The sequence below is a fragment of the Lolium perenne genome, chromosome 5 (genome assembly GCF_019359855.2).
Source record: "Lolium perenne isolate Kyuss_39 chromosome 5, Kyuss_2.0, whole genome shotgun sequence".
NCBI lineage: Eukaryota > Viridiplantae > Streptophyta > Magnoliopsida > Poales > Poaceae > Lolium > Lolium perenne.
This window is the reverse complement of record NC_067248.2, coordinates 64,073,278-64,088,723: the sequence shown is the minus strand read 5'-3', so window position 1 is coordinate 64,088,723 and position 15,446 is coordinate 64,073,278. Positions and strand designations below refer to the sequence as shown.

Here is a 15,446-nt window from a genome sequence, read left to right as displayed (position 1 = left end):
ATCTATGTGAGAAAAGAACGACAAATCACATCAGTGTGCCATATACAACAAGTACATGACGATCGAGCCGTCCCAAACAACTCAAGTCCATACAACAATTTGAAACATAGTTATCGTCTACCCGTCACAAGCAACTCCATGCAAACACAAAAACAAAAAATAGCTATTGCGCCAAGAATGCTTCAACTTTTGAAACCTCTACTCTTCTTCTATCATTGGTTGGGGTATTGTTTGTCTGATCATAAAAGGTCTTTCTTCTTCCACTTTTTGTTTGATCCCCAGCAGCCTTGTGCATATTTTTTCTACCTCCATATGGGTAGTCAAACCTTTCTCTACCCCTTCCACTTCCACCAGCAAAATACCCCCTTAAATCATAGACATTCCTCTCACCAGCACCCCTCATGATACTTCGATCATCGGGCCTTAGGGATTACCATGAGTGGTAATTCCTCCTTTCTTCTCTAATTCCAGAGGTTTGCCTAGGTTGATCTGGTTTGCTTGTGCTAGCATCCAACTTCTTGCTCAACCTTTTCTTGCAAACTATGTCACACTTAGACTTGTGTTTATCGCTATCATCAAGATGTTTGGTTTGATCCTTGTGTCTTCCATAGTATGTCAAACAAAAAACAATCTAAGCAAATGGATGGAAAGATAAATTAGTGCTAAAAGTAAGAATAACAATAGAAGCTTCGACAGTCTATACTACTACCACATTTTTACATTGATAGTTAAATGCCATGGGCTGCCACGGATCTCAAATTTCTTTTATCGTATTTTTAAAATAGTTATAAAAAATATGTGTATAAAAACTATAACCATCTTCTTATTCTAAAAATAATAATATGCTACTCTATTAAATTTATTTTCTCGCTGTACACAAGAATCTTTTTTTGGTTCTTCTCATACTTATATATGATCTCCCACCATTGTTCAACTCACTCCACCAAGTGTGTGTAAACTATAAGTGCACATATATGTAATGTGTACATCAAATCATGAGCTGTACCTAACAAAGCTGCTGTAAGCAATGTAGACTGGTTTTTTGTGGTTTTCAATTGCTTTTCAGTTTCAGAAAGTATTTCCAATGCATTCATGAGTTTGTCCACATCGACCTCAGCAGCTGAGAAGTTTGCACACAAGGTTAGATGGATACAAATCCAAGTGTGTGTTAAGTATAATTAGGGTGTGTTTGGTAGCCCGGGCCAACCCAGCAATTCCCATCCCAACAGAGAATTCTAAGATTTTAGTTGTTTGTTAAGTTCGGTTCTTTCGTCTCAGCAGTGCCCACCTCGCCCGAAAAAGGCCCCTCAGCCCTGCCCGGTAGAGAAGCTGAAATCGAGCTTCGTACCTGGGCAGGGCTGACCTCGCCTGGAAAAACGCCCCCGCGCCCCCGCATCTAGCCCGATTCCAATAGGGGTCAAACGCCCCACCCTCATTTTCCCCAAATCAGCTCTCACCGCAAACCTCCTCCCGCAAGACGGCGACTTCCTCTCCTCCACGCCTGGACATGCCGGCGGCTTCCTCTCCTCCACGCGTGGACGCGCCCGCGACCTCCTCCACCTGCATGCGCCACGGGGATGAAGCGCCGCCTGCATGCACCATGGAGATGAATCTCCTCCACCTAGCTGGACCAGCGACGGTACTCTGCCTCGACGCCTGGATGCGCCGGCAGCGTCCTCCTCCTGCACGCCTGAATGCGCTGGCGGCGTCCTCCTCCTCCGCCAGGATGCACCAAGGGGACGAGCGCTGCCTGGACGCACAGGGACGAACGCCGTCTGGACTCGCGCGGGAACGAGGGACGAACGCCGTCTGGACTCGCGCGGGAACGAGCTGCGCCTGGACGCGCCACGGGGACGAGCGCCGTCTAGACGAGCACGGGGATGGCCGCCTGGACTCGCACGGGGATGGCCGCCTTCATGCGCACGGGGACGAAGCGCTCATCGCCGGAGCTTTGCTCACCGGAGCTGCCTCGCCGGAGCTCCCTTACCGGAGCTCTAGGGACCCGATTGCTTTTTTTTTCTTGTTTACAGGGACCATAACACTTTTTTATTTTGTATGTAGGGTCCTGATCGCGTTTTGTTTTTGTATGAAGGGGTCTTTGTGTAAATGTTAGACCTGGTCAGCTATTCTCACTCCATCCAACCGACCAAACAACACCCGGCCTCAGCATGTCTCTGTTGGCCTGATCCACCAAACACACTACAAAATCTAAACTCAACTAAGCTATGATCAGCTTGTATGAGGGGAGATTACAATTCTCAGTTGACCCAGGCTACCAAACACACCCTTAGTGTAGAGGAAGAGCACAAGCACTGACCATGTCGGAGGCCACGGTCTGTCATTCTTGGAGATGGCACCATGCAAGGATCTCTAAGAGCTTCAGGACGTGGTTGTGGTCTACTTGGTGAGCGCCCAGATGCGCAGCTCACTCTTGGCCACGCGGCGAGCACATGACTGAGCGAATCGGCAGCGTCTCTGTTCCTCTCGTCCGTCACCAACCCATCGAGCACACACCACTATGTAACCCAGTACAAAAAAAATCTCAAAAACCTCATCCAGTTGTTGGGGTATCTATGTACTTAACAAATGTGACCCAAATACATCTTCCACTCGGCAGCAAGCATACACTATCATGTACTTCAGTCTTCAAGCCTGAAGCAGCATCTATCAAAGTGCCAGACCCCTGCATAACCCTGCGAGTAAAACATCCTATGAGAAAACACAGAGAATAAAGATGCCGCAGCAATAAAGCAATTACTAAAACTAATCTTGCCATTTGCCAATTCTCCTTGCGTCACATACTTGGAGATCTTCTTGATAGCTTCAACCTTCTTATATTTACTAATTGGAGGCCCCATAAGAGCCACCACATTAATCCACATCATCAAAATAATTAAGACAATTAGATTTAAAATTTACGGTTAGGATTAATCGAGAGAACTGTATTTTATAATGTTACGTTGACACGTTTTTAATTATAGCAGACCATGGAACGTGTCAATCCCAATACGGGTAGCACGTTCAAGGAAATATATCTAGCACGTCCGGTTAGTTAAACTAGCAGATAGTGCCATACAAAATAAAATCTGGCACACGTCCGTTAAAAGAAGCTACACGTCTGTTCTGAGAAAAAAAAACTAGCGCAAGGCAGGAAGTACTCCATGTCTTGCACGATTGATTTAATCATCTTCCAAACAAAAAAAATAAGATAAATGCTATTGTGGAATTCCACGTGAAGAGGTTAGATTGTACACGTCTATCGAGCAAATATTGAAGAGTCTGAGTTATCTACTACGGTAGGTACTACAGAAAAAAAAAAACCTGACTTTGTGTACCTTTTTTTAGACATTCCTTACAAAAGAAAGGATCAATCACCGGCTGACCCCCCATATCTCCATGCCGCCTCCATGAATATCTTGGTTCGTCGGCCGTCCAGGCTGATGCAGTTCCGCTGATGAAAACGTGGTGCCTTCCTGGTGATTTCCTTGGTACCGTTCTTATATATTTTCTTTACATTATGATCACATCAAGTGTATCAACATATCCTCTGCGCCAGGTTTATGGTAGGGATGCTGGGCTACCTTGGTTGTATTATTTCATTGCAGCTTATATCGTTGCCTCACTTGGAGGACATGGATTCCTAAGAATGTAATCTCCATGATGAATTTGATCGAGGGATAGAGCAATGTTCAATCAATAGTAATAAGGTGCGGTAGGGGTGATCGTCAAGTGTGAAAGACAACAATAAAAATTATTGACTATTGTTGCTGCTTCAGTTCGTTCTTTTTCGTAAGGTATTTTTTCTAAGGCCAGATCATTTCGTTCTTGGTTTGTTGTCAGCATTGACACTGAAATTATTGTTCTGCTACAAGATTTCGTACGAAGGAAAGATAAAAATAATCAGAAGTTAAAGAATGTACGTAGGTAATAATGTTCTTTCTTTCCACACAAGGGACCATATGGGATAAAAATAAGAATTGCAAAAGCCAACTTTAGTCTGAAGTTTTTGTTTTCACATGTTTTGTTAACAGAAAGAACAAGGTTGACATTACAGACATGTGTTATGTATACTGACCAACATGTATATATATAAAGGAAAAGTACAGAGGGAAAAGTTACTTACTACAAATCATATAATTTATACTATCCGTACTTCTCTGCTAGATGTAACTTCATATGACATTTTCTCATTACAAGAGCAGTTAGAAATTGAAATATCCTATTTTTATGCATAGATTATAATAATGTCTATCTACTTATTTCAAGTTAAAAACAAACTATGTGACTTTAAAGTCTCCGCAAGAATAGACCCCACATAAATGGCAACTATTGAGCTTTATGCAATGTATTTGTATTTAATTAACATAATATAGAATGGATAACTTTTCGGCCCGCAAGATGAAGAGCTATTTTTCAACCCATGAAGCATAGACTTAAATTACTTATATTTTCAAGAACCATAGTGTCATAACATATGAACCATGGACCGTTGGATTATGATAATTCCAAAATAACTTCGAGGAATATGTATAATGTAAATAGAAAACATCATGTAATCAAGTAAAATTATTATAATTTTATTTTATAATACCAAATTGAAATCCATGTATGCAATAAAAAATACTAATTATAATGCCCTGTTAGTTTCTAGCCTGTGCAGGTGCACAGGCTGATGACTAGTGGATATAATTACGCAGGAATTTGTCAACCATCAAAACTCAAAATAAAGTAAAGTATTTCGAGAGTATGGTTCACAAGTTAACATCTTGCTACATCATGCCCGGTTGTTTCATTTTAATGAGAAACAACACCAACCAGACATGACGAAAAGGTAACTGGTGACCAACTACATAACTTATAACCAGCTTTTTAACGAATAAGCTAGCCAGCTAAAAAATTGAAATATGTTCAATAAGGCCATGCTTAGTTCCTAATCAATTAGCTTTGCATACACGTAATTTAGACTGTCTTCGATTGAACTATTGTTACATCCCCTAGCTAATTAATCTGGCAAAATTGACAGCCCTTCCCATCCAGTGAATATGCATAACAGACCTTGGGATCTTCATGTGGGCGTGGCACTCAGAACAACTGCACTGCGGAGGCAACATCGACAACTTGGGCTGGCCGGCTGTCCAACTTCATCATTAGCACTACATATAAGTACAGCCAAAGCTTACTAATTTTGAAACACAAAAATGTAGGTGGACGAAGTCTTCTATATATAATTTTGGACCAAGAATTATGAACTCCCTTCAGATATAATTTCAGCAAGAAAGGAGAACTACGAAAACAGAATCAAAACTATATATGCTTAGCTCTTCAAGTGAGCTAGAATCTTTACAATAACATCTTTATGCAAATCTGAACCAAATGTCTACCATGCCATCATCACAATACATAAGCTGAAAAAAGATTTCATAAAAGGTGCACCTTGCAATTGCGGTGCCTGTGGATCGATAGCCCTGCTCTCTCCCCTTCCTCTCTGCCATCCACGACTGCGTCTGCCGACGACCGCTTGGCGCGCTACGATTGTCATAGGCCATGGATTAATGATACTTCCGTCCGGCCAGTGGCGAATCTAGAGCGGCAATGGAGGGTTGGCTCAAATTATACCGCTTGATCTGAATCACCGGTGCAAGTTATCCGATATCGCACTGAACAGAAAGCTGCATTTGGAAACAAATGATATTAGTTGTAAGAAACTTTAATTACCAAATAGTGATCAGAATAACATAAACAATTTAAGGGGTTAATTGTCAATTTGCGATTCCACGTCTACTTCTGATATCTAATATTATTACTGACATATAACGTAAACGCTAAGGTAGCTAGAAACATATATCCTTACATCTATATTTCTAACAAAACTATGAGGCACAGAGCACAACTTGCTTCATGACAATAAATATACCAGGTGAAAAAGGAATCAGAATTTCCAGTATTACTACTGGAAATTATAAGCTCGTCCAAGTATTACCAATTCAAATGTCGTCAATACAAAAAAAAATTTAAAACCCACAGTGTTACCAATGATGGAAGCGCGTACTAAACCAAGTCAAAGTAGCAGAATGCATTGTCTGATCCTGCATTTCTTACCTCTTTTTTAGGTGCCATTATTTAGATGAAGTGAGGAGAAATCACCCTTAAACAATACTTTTGGTTGGCAGAAAGATTCCTGGACTTTGATCTGCTAGATATCTCGTCGGAATGCCGTTTCATCCGAAAGTTATCATTTTTGGAAACATCTTGCTTTACACAAGAAAAGAGAGATTAATCAATTGAAAAACTTTTGACCAATAATTACTACAACCAAGCCAACAAACACATATTTGGCAAAAACGATTCCGAAGTCTGAATAGATGGCTTATTGATTAGTTGTGCATCATGGCACCAGCGTGATCATTACAAATGCACAAAAAATTACCAACCCTGGACTGTGAAAACCACATGTTCTATATTCCCACAACATAGAGGAGATAGAAAACACACAGGAATCGCCCGTTGTCTCCTCACGAAGTCATTAGCAAGCAGCATATGCCCATGAAAAGACACACCACACACATAGGCACATTACATGACTGAACTGTGAAAACCACATGTTCTATATTCCCACAACATAGAGGAGACAGAAAACACACAGGAATCGCCCGTTCTCTCCTCACGAAGTCATTAGCAAGCAGCATATGCCCATGAAAAGACACACCACACACACAGGCACATTGCATGATTTTTTTTGTCATCCACATTGCATGATTGAACTCCCTAATTACAAGTGTAACCTTTTTTAGGAAGCCACCGGGAAGAATCACCCAAAATTTGGGCATGAAACTTAGATAATCCAAAACACATTACGCACAAAATTCTTAATCCAGTATGAGCACATAATTTAAGACACTGTGAGTGCAGTATCTTGAGGAGCTTGTGATTCATGACTCCTCTAGATGCTTATGCTTCCCGAGACCCACCTCCTAAACAAAAAACCTAATTTCATCATCAGAAGACTTCTAACCATTATTGAAGACATGTAATCTACAATCAAGTTCTTGGTGATTGTTGATTTCATAGATGGGTGATAACTACACAGAAAATTGAGTTAAATTAACTTTGGTTTAGTTGAAATAGATGGAACACATTATATGACCTCTCGAAACAACGACAACATATGTTTTGCTTCTTACATGCTGCTTTGTAAATAAGATTTTGTCCACAAGATGCGCAAATAAGATAAAGCTAGGCATGCCAAGTCTACTAAATAACTTATATATGTTAAACTTAAAAGCAAAGCATTGTTTTATACTGCAAGGTTAATTATTCCAAAACCCATTTCATTGCACATGCATGCCAAAGGTGCATCGAGTCCTTCAAAACCTAATCTTTGAAACACTAATCATTGAATTTCCAAGATTGACATATGCAAGCAAGATTTATTTTTTCTAGAATACAATGCAAGCAAGACAATAATGTGGATAAGTGATACAAATTAAGTCCAAAACCCTAGAACGGGCGGTGATAAAAACAATCACCTGATAACCAAAGGTTTCTGCATTGCAATTTGATCTCCCATATCGTACACATCAGTGGGGTTTGGATTGGCAGATGGTGAATAAATAGATCGATAATGGCCATCATGTGCTTTATAGTATCACTGAATCACAGATATACCATGAACAAATGCATGGCTGTACACCATTATTTAGATGTAATTAAGAATCACGGAGTAGGCACACTTTTAACTCTGCAGGTTAAGTGGATGAGGAAGATGATGGGGGAGGGGGGGGGGGTCTGACGAGGGGCTGCGGCCAGAGCAGCGCGAGGGCGCCGTCAGCACGAGCTCTGGGAGGCCAACGCTTCAGATCGGGGGCGGTATCGCGAACGGGTCGTTGCGCCGTCGATCTACATGGCGTTGGCGTGGCTGGCGAGCTCAGAGATTACCACCAGTGGGAGCGCCCCTCCAGAAGTGATATTCTCGCTGCCGCTGCGCGAGGACCTCCGCTGCCGGTCGCCGCCGGCACTCAGGTACGGGTCGCCACCGCGTGACTGCGCGATGCTCTCTCCTGTGGGTAGGGTTATCAGGATTGGAGGGCAAAAAGATGTGGATTGTGGGCTGATTTCCGAATTACTGAGGGGCTAAACTACAAATTCGGTAGCGACGACGAAACGGACAAAATTAGTGGGGAGAATAGGGAACATGTTTAGTCTTTTTAAGTAGTAGAGATAGAGATTTCGTTGTAGTGATTAGCCGTATTTTAATTTAAGTTATATTTCCATCTTTATTTCGGCAGATGTATTAATAATAATTTAAGTTCGCACGTAAATTTTCTCGCCTAAAGTTCCCGCCTTATTTTTTCCCGCCAAAATTTCGCGCCATGAATTCCCGCCAAGATTTCCCGCCTTTTCTTTGAGCCGCGTGCTATAATACCCCTTCCCGGGCATTCATTTGTGTACACAATCGAAGTCGCCACAAGATGGCTCCTCGTGGAGATCGTAGTTTTACTGCACGTATGGCTGCTCCTCTTATCTCCTCTGCAACTTCAGTTATGAGTGCCAATAACATAGATAGTGTCGAAGATCTGGTCACGAATGTGACCCTCCTCGTTGAGGTAGGCAAGCTTTTTTCTAAGCACGCAGGTATGCCTGGCCGAACTCCGGTGGAATTACGACAAGAGCTTCTTAGGTTGCAAGCAAGGTTTGAGAAGAAGAAACCGAAGGATGAAAAGGAACAAGAAGAATTTCTAAGGTATCCATATACATGGGCTTCCTCCGTGGAGGATGACGAAGAAGTCTTCACGCCGAGGAGCTTGGCTAAGAGCAATGAATATTTTAAGGGAAAAAGCGCTGCATCCGCTTGCGTTGACTCAGACGACGATTTTATGCCACCGAGTAAGAAGGGCAAGGCTAGTTCATCATCGAAGAGCAAGAAGAAGGGAAAAAGGTGAAGCTTATAATGTTACTCGTAGCGTTTATTTTATGTTGTGGTGTTGGCAGTGCCGATGTATCTTCCTTTCGGTAGTAACTTAATTTTATGTTGAATTGTTTGCATGTTGATGTATCTTATTTTGAAGTACTTGTTGAATTATTATGCGAAATTATAGAAATATGTCTCATACTTAGGTCATACACAGATAGAAATAATAATAATATATAACAATTATCAACATATCAAGCTTGTCGACGACGACGTGGTGGTCTCTGCTTAGCACCAGAAGGCGACAAACGACGTGGTGAACGATGTTGGCGCAAACCTCGGCCGTACCCTTCACCCCCATCATCGGTGCTGGCATCATTGTTCTCTGGTGGAGTTTGTAGTACGTGTTGAGATTGTGTCGCTGGAGGAATTAAACTTTCTTGTCCACTCATAATGCCAGCAGCAAAGAATTGATTAAATATCCCTTGATTGTCAGGTTGACTATAAGATCCGGCATAATATTCTTACTGCATATGCTCACGACCCTGTGGTGGGGCCATATTGTGGCCAAAACCAGCTATCATGTTGGCCAAGCATGATCAAAAGATTATTGCGTAAAAATATGAGTTGTCAGTAATAGGTATCAATATTTTTTATGGGAGAAATTATATATTAAAATTGAAGGAACCTGTGGAGGAGGTATATTGTAGCCGAGTCCAGCTTCCATCCCTGACCAGTTAGGTTCAACATGTTGCTGCGTACGAAAAGGTTCGTAAATAATAGTCGTATTTTTATGTTGTGTAAGTGAATATTTGTAAAATATGAACATACGCGAGTGGTGTTCTCAATGTTTGAAGTCTCCCCTTGGATGTATGAAAATCTTTCCCCGAACGGATTAGTAGAGAAAATATTCTCCTCCTATTTGTAGTGCATAGAAGATGATATATTTGTAAATCTTGTACAAGAACATACGACCGTTCATAATTTTAGATGTATCTGATAATACCTGTGTGGCACCATGTGGTGGAGAAATGTGAGCTGATTGTGAGCGATTAAGTAGAGATGAGTCGACGCGTGCATATGATAGATTCCGTGTAGGAGGTTGGCTCGTACGCGCCATGCTGCTCGTACGCGCCATACTGCTCGTACGCGCGATACTAGTCGTCCGCGCCATATTGGGTCTGGACGATGGTGCCTCCGACATGTCGTAAGCTCGTGTAACAACATCATCATCTCGAGCGCAACCAAATCTTTTAAGCCCGCTCATGGCCGTATCAAATATACGCCTAATCAGGGATTTTCCTTCAGGGCCATTCACGTTTCGCAGCCGCAAAGCATCCGATGCAGACCGGGCGATCTCCCTATATTCACGTATCTGAAAATAATAACAAAATGTTGTGAATATTTATTTTAAATGCAATAAACTAATATTTGTAAACAAATGTAAGTACCAAGGTTTCGCGATGGTATGCTGATGTCCGTTCAGATCCAAGAACCAGCTGCTCGACCTGTGTGTAATCTGCCGTCCTCTCTGGTGGAGGGCCGGTGAGCAAAGTCCTTGTGCTACTGCGATACCAATGATTGTAGTGGTCATATGTGGCATCATTATATGGTCTACGAATGTAAGAAATAATTGTCGTTAGCACACATATGAAAATAATCGAAGCAATTTAATACACAACGTACCTATGTTCCTGCACAATATCAGATGCCGCGTTATTAATCCACAGCTCTATCCACTGTCTATTACGACTGCTCCAGTTGGCACAATTCAAGCCTTTATTATCTTGCTTGAAATGAAATAAAGTAGTTAATAACAAATATATAAGTCAAAAAAATGCAATACATTTTATATCAGAATGAGCGCACTTATGTATGAACTACATCATCAAGTCGCCTCGGTACTGGTGGTGGAACTAGCTGATAGAGACCAAATTGTCGCATAACACGCTCTGGGTTATATGTCTCAACCATCCAAAGAAATAGGAGGTTGCAACGTGTCAACCACAAGTTGGATCCTGCATACATATCAGGTGTAGGTGGCTGAGCACCCCATACGGTGACATTATCCGTCCACGGGTTCCATCTGATCATGTGATCCTCTAGCCCCTCAAACTCCTGGTGGTATTCCGGGTAACAACCGTGTACCACATTTGTTGACCACCTTTTTTTTAGCATGTACCCAACAAGCTCCAAATATCAGAGGGGCATGTATAGTCTGGCCAAAATCGTATGGGTGTATTATGTTGGATAGGTGGGAACGTCCAACAGGAAGGTATTCCCATGACCATAGCTGAAGAAACTCATAGCTGACGGCAAGTATGTGGCCCTTAGATTTTTTTCTGGGTGGCGTGACATAATCCCCTGTATGTATGAGCAAGCATGGATGAACCAAAGCTGTATACGGGCCCGGGAGGTAAGGGGTCTTCTACTATCTCTTGGGCAATTTTAATTAAACTAGGAAGAACAACGTCACCATGTGACGAAGGGAACATTATACCTAAGAGATACAATACATATGCAAATAGATACCGTGACAGCGTGACATTATCTGCATGGGCAGGTAAGTTAGCAAAATGGGTGACTAGCCAGCTCAGAGGCACACCCCTAGGACCCTGTCCACTGCGGGTGTTAGCAGGAAATGGAACACCAAGCCGTGCTTCAACCTGGTCCGGCCAATTACTAGAATATGCTTGGGGGACCACTGGATTACCAATGATAGGAAGAGCAGTAATCATGGACACATCTTTTAGGGTAGGTGCCAATTCCCAACAACGTAACTGAAAAGTGTGGGTCTCAGGTCTCCATCGATCAACAAGGGCTGACATAAGAGACGGGTCCAACATAAACTTCTCTGTGGTTGATGTAAGCTTTGAATATGAAAGAAGTCCGTGAGCACGCAAGTGATCCATACAACGATCGTGAACATTCAACCTATGTTTGATGCCGCGTAACCTGAACGTGTGAGGGGGGTCGAAGTGGGCATTCGGGTCCAACCATTGGTGACAACGGTGATCGGCATCAAACGATGCCTCTAAAAGGTCTGGTAACTGCGACGTCATCACCTGTACACACATAATAAGTATAAATATGTTAGCAAGTATTACAACAAATCATAAGCACAAATAATTATAAATTTATTACAACAACTCATGAGTACAAATAATTATAAATATGTTACAAAAAATCATGAGTACAAATTATTATAAATTTATTACAACACATTAACAAATTACATCAAGCCGGGTTGTTGTTGCTACGGTAAGAGCATTCCCTTCGCGCATGACCGGGACATCTGCAAATGCGACAACGGCGCGGTTCTCCCGTCTGACTATGGTCCATGTCATTTCTATGACGGCGAGATTGGCGTCGACCCTTCGCGGTCCTCTTCAACGTCGGGTCCGGAACCCATATGGTGGATTTATCCGGCCATACATCCCTATAGTGCTGCCCAATGCCCTATGTCCAGAACTCACCGTTCCATGTGTGCAGTAGGTTGTATGTGTTGAAGTACGGAGATATGTAGGTATCCACGCTGATGTTCTATGCTGAAGCAGCCTTGAGGACATGACTACATGGGTATCCCAAAAGTTTTGGCTTGTTACAACTGCACTCACATGAGCTAGGACCGAGGGTGACAACATGCTTTCTTGAGCCTCTGTGGTGACCTCTCACAAACTTGGCGCGTACATGTATTTCCCACTTATTCCTAAGTGCATCAATTTGACGAAAACCATGGCTTTGTGCTTTTTTGGCTTTCTCGTCGAGATGTCGCTGCATCTTTTCAGACCATGGCTTGTTCATTGCGTCCCGAGCGTTGGCAACCTGGACTCTGTCTGCAAAGTACAACAAAGTCTGGTTCCAAGTTTCATCAGCGCCATGATAGGAAGGGCGCGCATACCTTTCAGCACGCCATTGTACACCTCTGACATGTTGGTGGTCATTATGCCGTACCGAGCCCCAGAGTCGTAAGCAAGCGCCCACTTGCTAAAATCGGGGAAACTCTCGGCAATCCACGTAGACAAATTAACTGTCCTGGTATGACCCCTCCGATCTGTTCTTTGTGGCAATGCAGCTTTCTCAATTTCTGCATTGATTCCACTCCAAATTGCATTCATCTTCTCTGTTGTCTTCTGCATGCACATTCTCTTGAACAGCTTGAACCAATCCTTGTTCTTGAATTTTGAGTAAAAATTGGCTGCCAAATGCCGCATGCACCACCTTGTTTCTAGATCGGGCCACCCCCATTCAGGATCTTGTACCACCTTCAAAAATTCTAGCACGCTCAATAGCCCCGTGTTTCGATCAGAGATGATGCAAACATCGGGGCGATTTTCGACAACTGAAATCTTCAAGCAACACAGGAACCAAAACCAACTATCTTTATTCTCGCTCTCCACCAATGCATATGCAATAGGAAGGAGTTGATTGTTTGCATCTGTTGCGAGCGCCAACAGGAGTGTGCCCTTGTACTTTCCAGTGAGGAAGGTACCATCTATTGATATCACTGGACGACAGTGTTCGAATGCCTGTATAGCCTGGGGGAATGCCCAGAATAAACGGTCAAGTATTTCTTCATTTGGCTGCCTGGGGTGTTGACGTTGTCTTCTAAATACTTGAGTCTCGGGTTTACTTGACGATATCTGATGGAGCATTCTGGGGGCTAGGTCATACGCTTGCTCATATGTGCCGTACAGCCTCTGGAAGATCTCCTCCTTCGCACGCCTTGCCTTTTCGGAGCTGACATGGAAGCCAATCTAATCTTGTGCAGTCTCTTGCAGCGTCTTCACACTGACATTGATGTCTTTTTCCACCAACACTTGCATGATATGTGACACATATTTTGCGGTGACGTTCCGGTGGTTATCCAGAGCGCCTATCTGCTCGCAGGTATGTGGTTCTATTTTTGAGATATGCCAGGGCTGACATACCCCAGAGCTCTTTCGAGCGATCACTCTCCCCCTACACCCCTCATTCAATTGGACACATATCACTTTTAGCTGACTTCGATCAGACTGCTTCACTCTGTGCTGCCGAGATATGCCCAATGCATACCTCTTTATTGCCTGGTCAGCGGAGTCCTTGTCAGGGAAACTTTGCCCAACTAGCAGACTGTCCTCTTCTAGGCCTGGAACAGAGAGAAATTCATTGCTTATGTTCATGGTCCGTAAGAAGTCAGGGTCCATTTGACCTGGAACCGCCCTCTGGGAAGGACCAGTGCCTTCTTCGTCCGATGAGGATTCAGACCAAGATGAACGAGCGTCATCATCCAACGCCTCAGGCAATCCCTCCACGTGTTCACTGATGTCGACGACCGCAGACCAATATCCTGGGCCAGCATTATGGTGGCTAGGCATCTGCTCCGATGGGCCGATGCTAGGAGCAGCGGTGATGGCAAGTTGTTCCGACGGGCCGGTACTAGGGCATGCGGTGATGGACAGCTACTCCTCTGCAGCGCTCCTACTGCTTCCGACATCATCACTAGCTGAAATAAATTTCACATACACCATCAGCCATCCGTACATAGCAGCACCAGGTGTTCTTGCAAACCTCATGTACGTACATCAATTTGTATCATTTTTTACCTCCCGCAAACCCCAACGGGGAGGTCCTGTCCTATCATTCCCTTCTACGCAGATAAGAGCCTCAACCGTCATCCTCATGCCACGCATCCCCTGACCAAAAGGGACTCGAATGCATATTCTTACATCCGCAAATGCTGTATTAACCATATCTATCACTGCAACTGCCATCGAGTCACAGTTCGAGAAATCCACCCCTTCAAATTCATCACGTACAACTTCCCCATAGAACACTACCAAATTTTCCATCGTACCTACCGCACAACCAGATTTTTAAAATAATATTAGCAACATCCTACCTTAAATCATATTCATGTTTTAATAATTTTGTTACATCAGATATTTTAACATGCCATTACGACTTTAAAAAAATAATTACTCATTTATTTTTAACAATAAAACAACACACTAATTCTTAAAATATACTTCAAAAATATTATAAGACCACATATCAAAATACATCACACATATATACCTCAGTTTGCAGATAGATGTTCTTCCAAAAATAATTTATGCGCCGGAATATTCCAAGTAATAATACCAATCAGCAACTATAAAAACGCTGCACTTCTGAAAGCAGGTGTCTGCTCGAATCCACCTAAAATATACATTCAAAAATCTAGTTATAACATGTGGATTTTGTCATCATAATTAATACAACCACCTAACATACAAGGTCATCACTTAATAAAATCCACCTAACGGGCGTAGTCATTTTTTCAACAAATTATACCATTTGCTCATATGTTCAAAGTTCAATAATACTACATTACACTACAACATGCTGCTGACATTAAAAAAAACTCACTTCACTCTACATGCTAACCTAATGTTACATGCCTAATTATAGAGTAAGATACACTACACTACACCAAAATTAGCAAGTGCAAACAACATGCATGCATGCACTTAACCAAAATTAGCAAGAGTCAGCTTACCTTCATGTACTAATCAAA

The 15,446-nt window shown here is 42.5% G+C and overlaps 2 long non-coding RNA genes across 2 annotated transcripts; both read right to left on the bottom strand.

Moving 5' to 3' along the window:
* Positions 1-261: 261 nt before the first annotated feature.
* On the bottom strand, positions 262-2,568 carry LOC127304680 (uncharacterized). Its single transcript, XR_007853490.2, has 3 exons — positions 2,318-2,568; positions 1,007-1,120; positions 262-631 (listed from the first exon to the last, which is right to left on the bottom strand). It is a non-coding gene; the product is annotated as an uncharacterized lncRNA (long non-coding RNA).
* Positions 2,569-4,762: 2,194 nt separating this feature from the next.
* On the bottom strand, positions 4,763-6,396 carry LOC127304679 (uncharacterized). The gene is made up of 3 exons (XR_007853489.2): positions 6,100-6,396; positions 5,434-5,669; positions 4,763-5,153 (listed from the first exon to the last, which is right to left on the bottom strand). It is a non-coding gene; the product is annotated as an uncharacterized lncRNA (long non-coding RNA).
* Between the last annotated feature and the right edge of the window lie 9,050 nt (positions 6,397-15,446).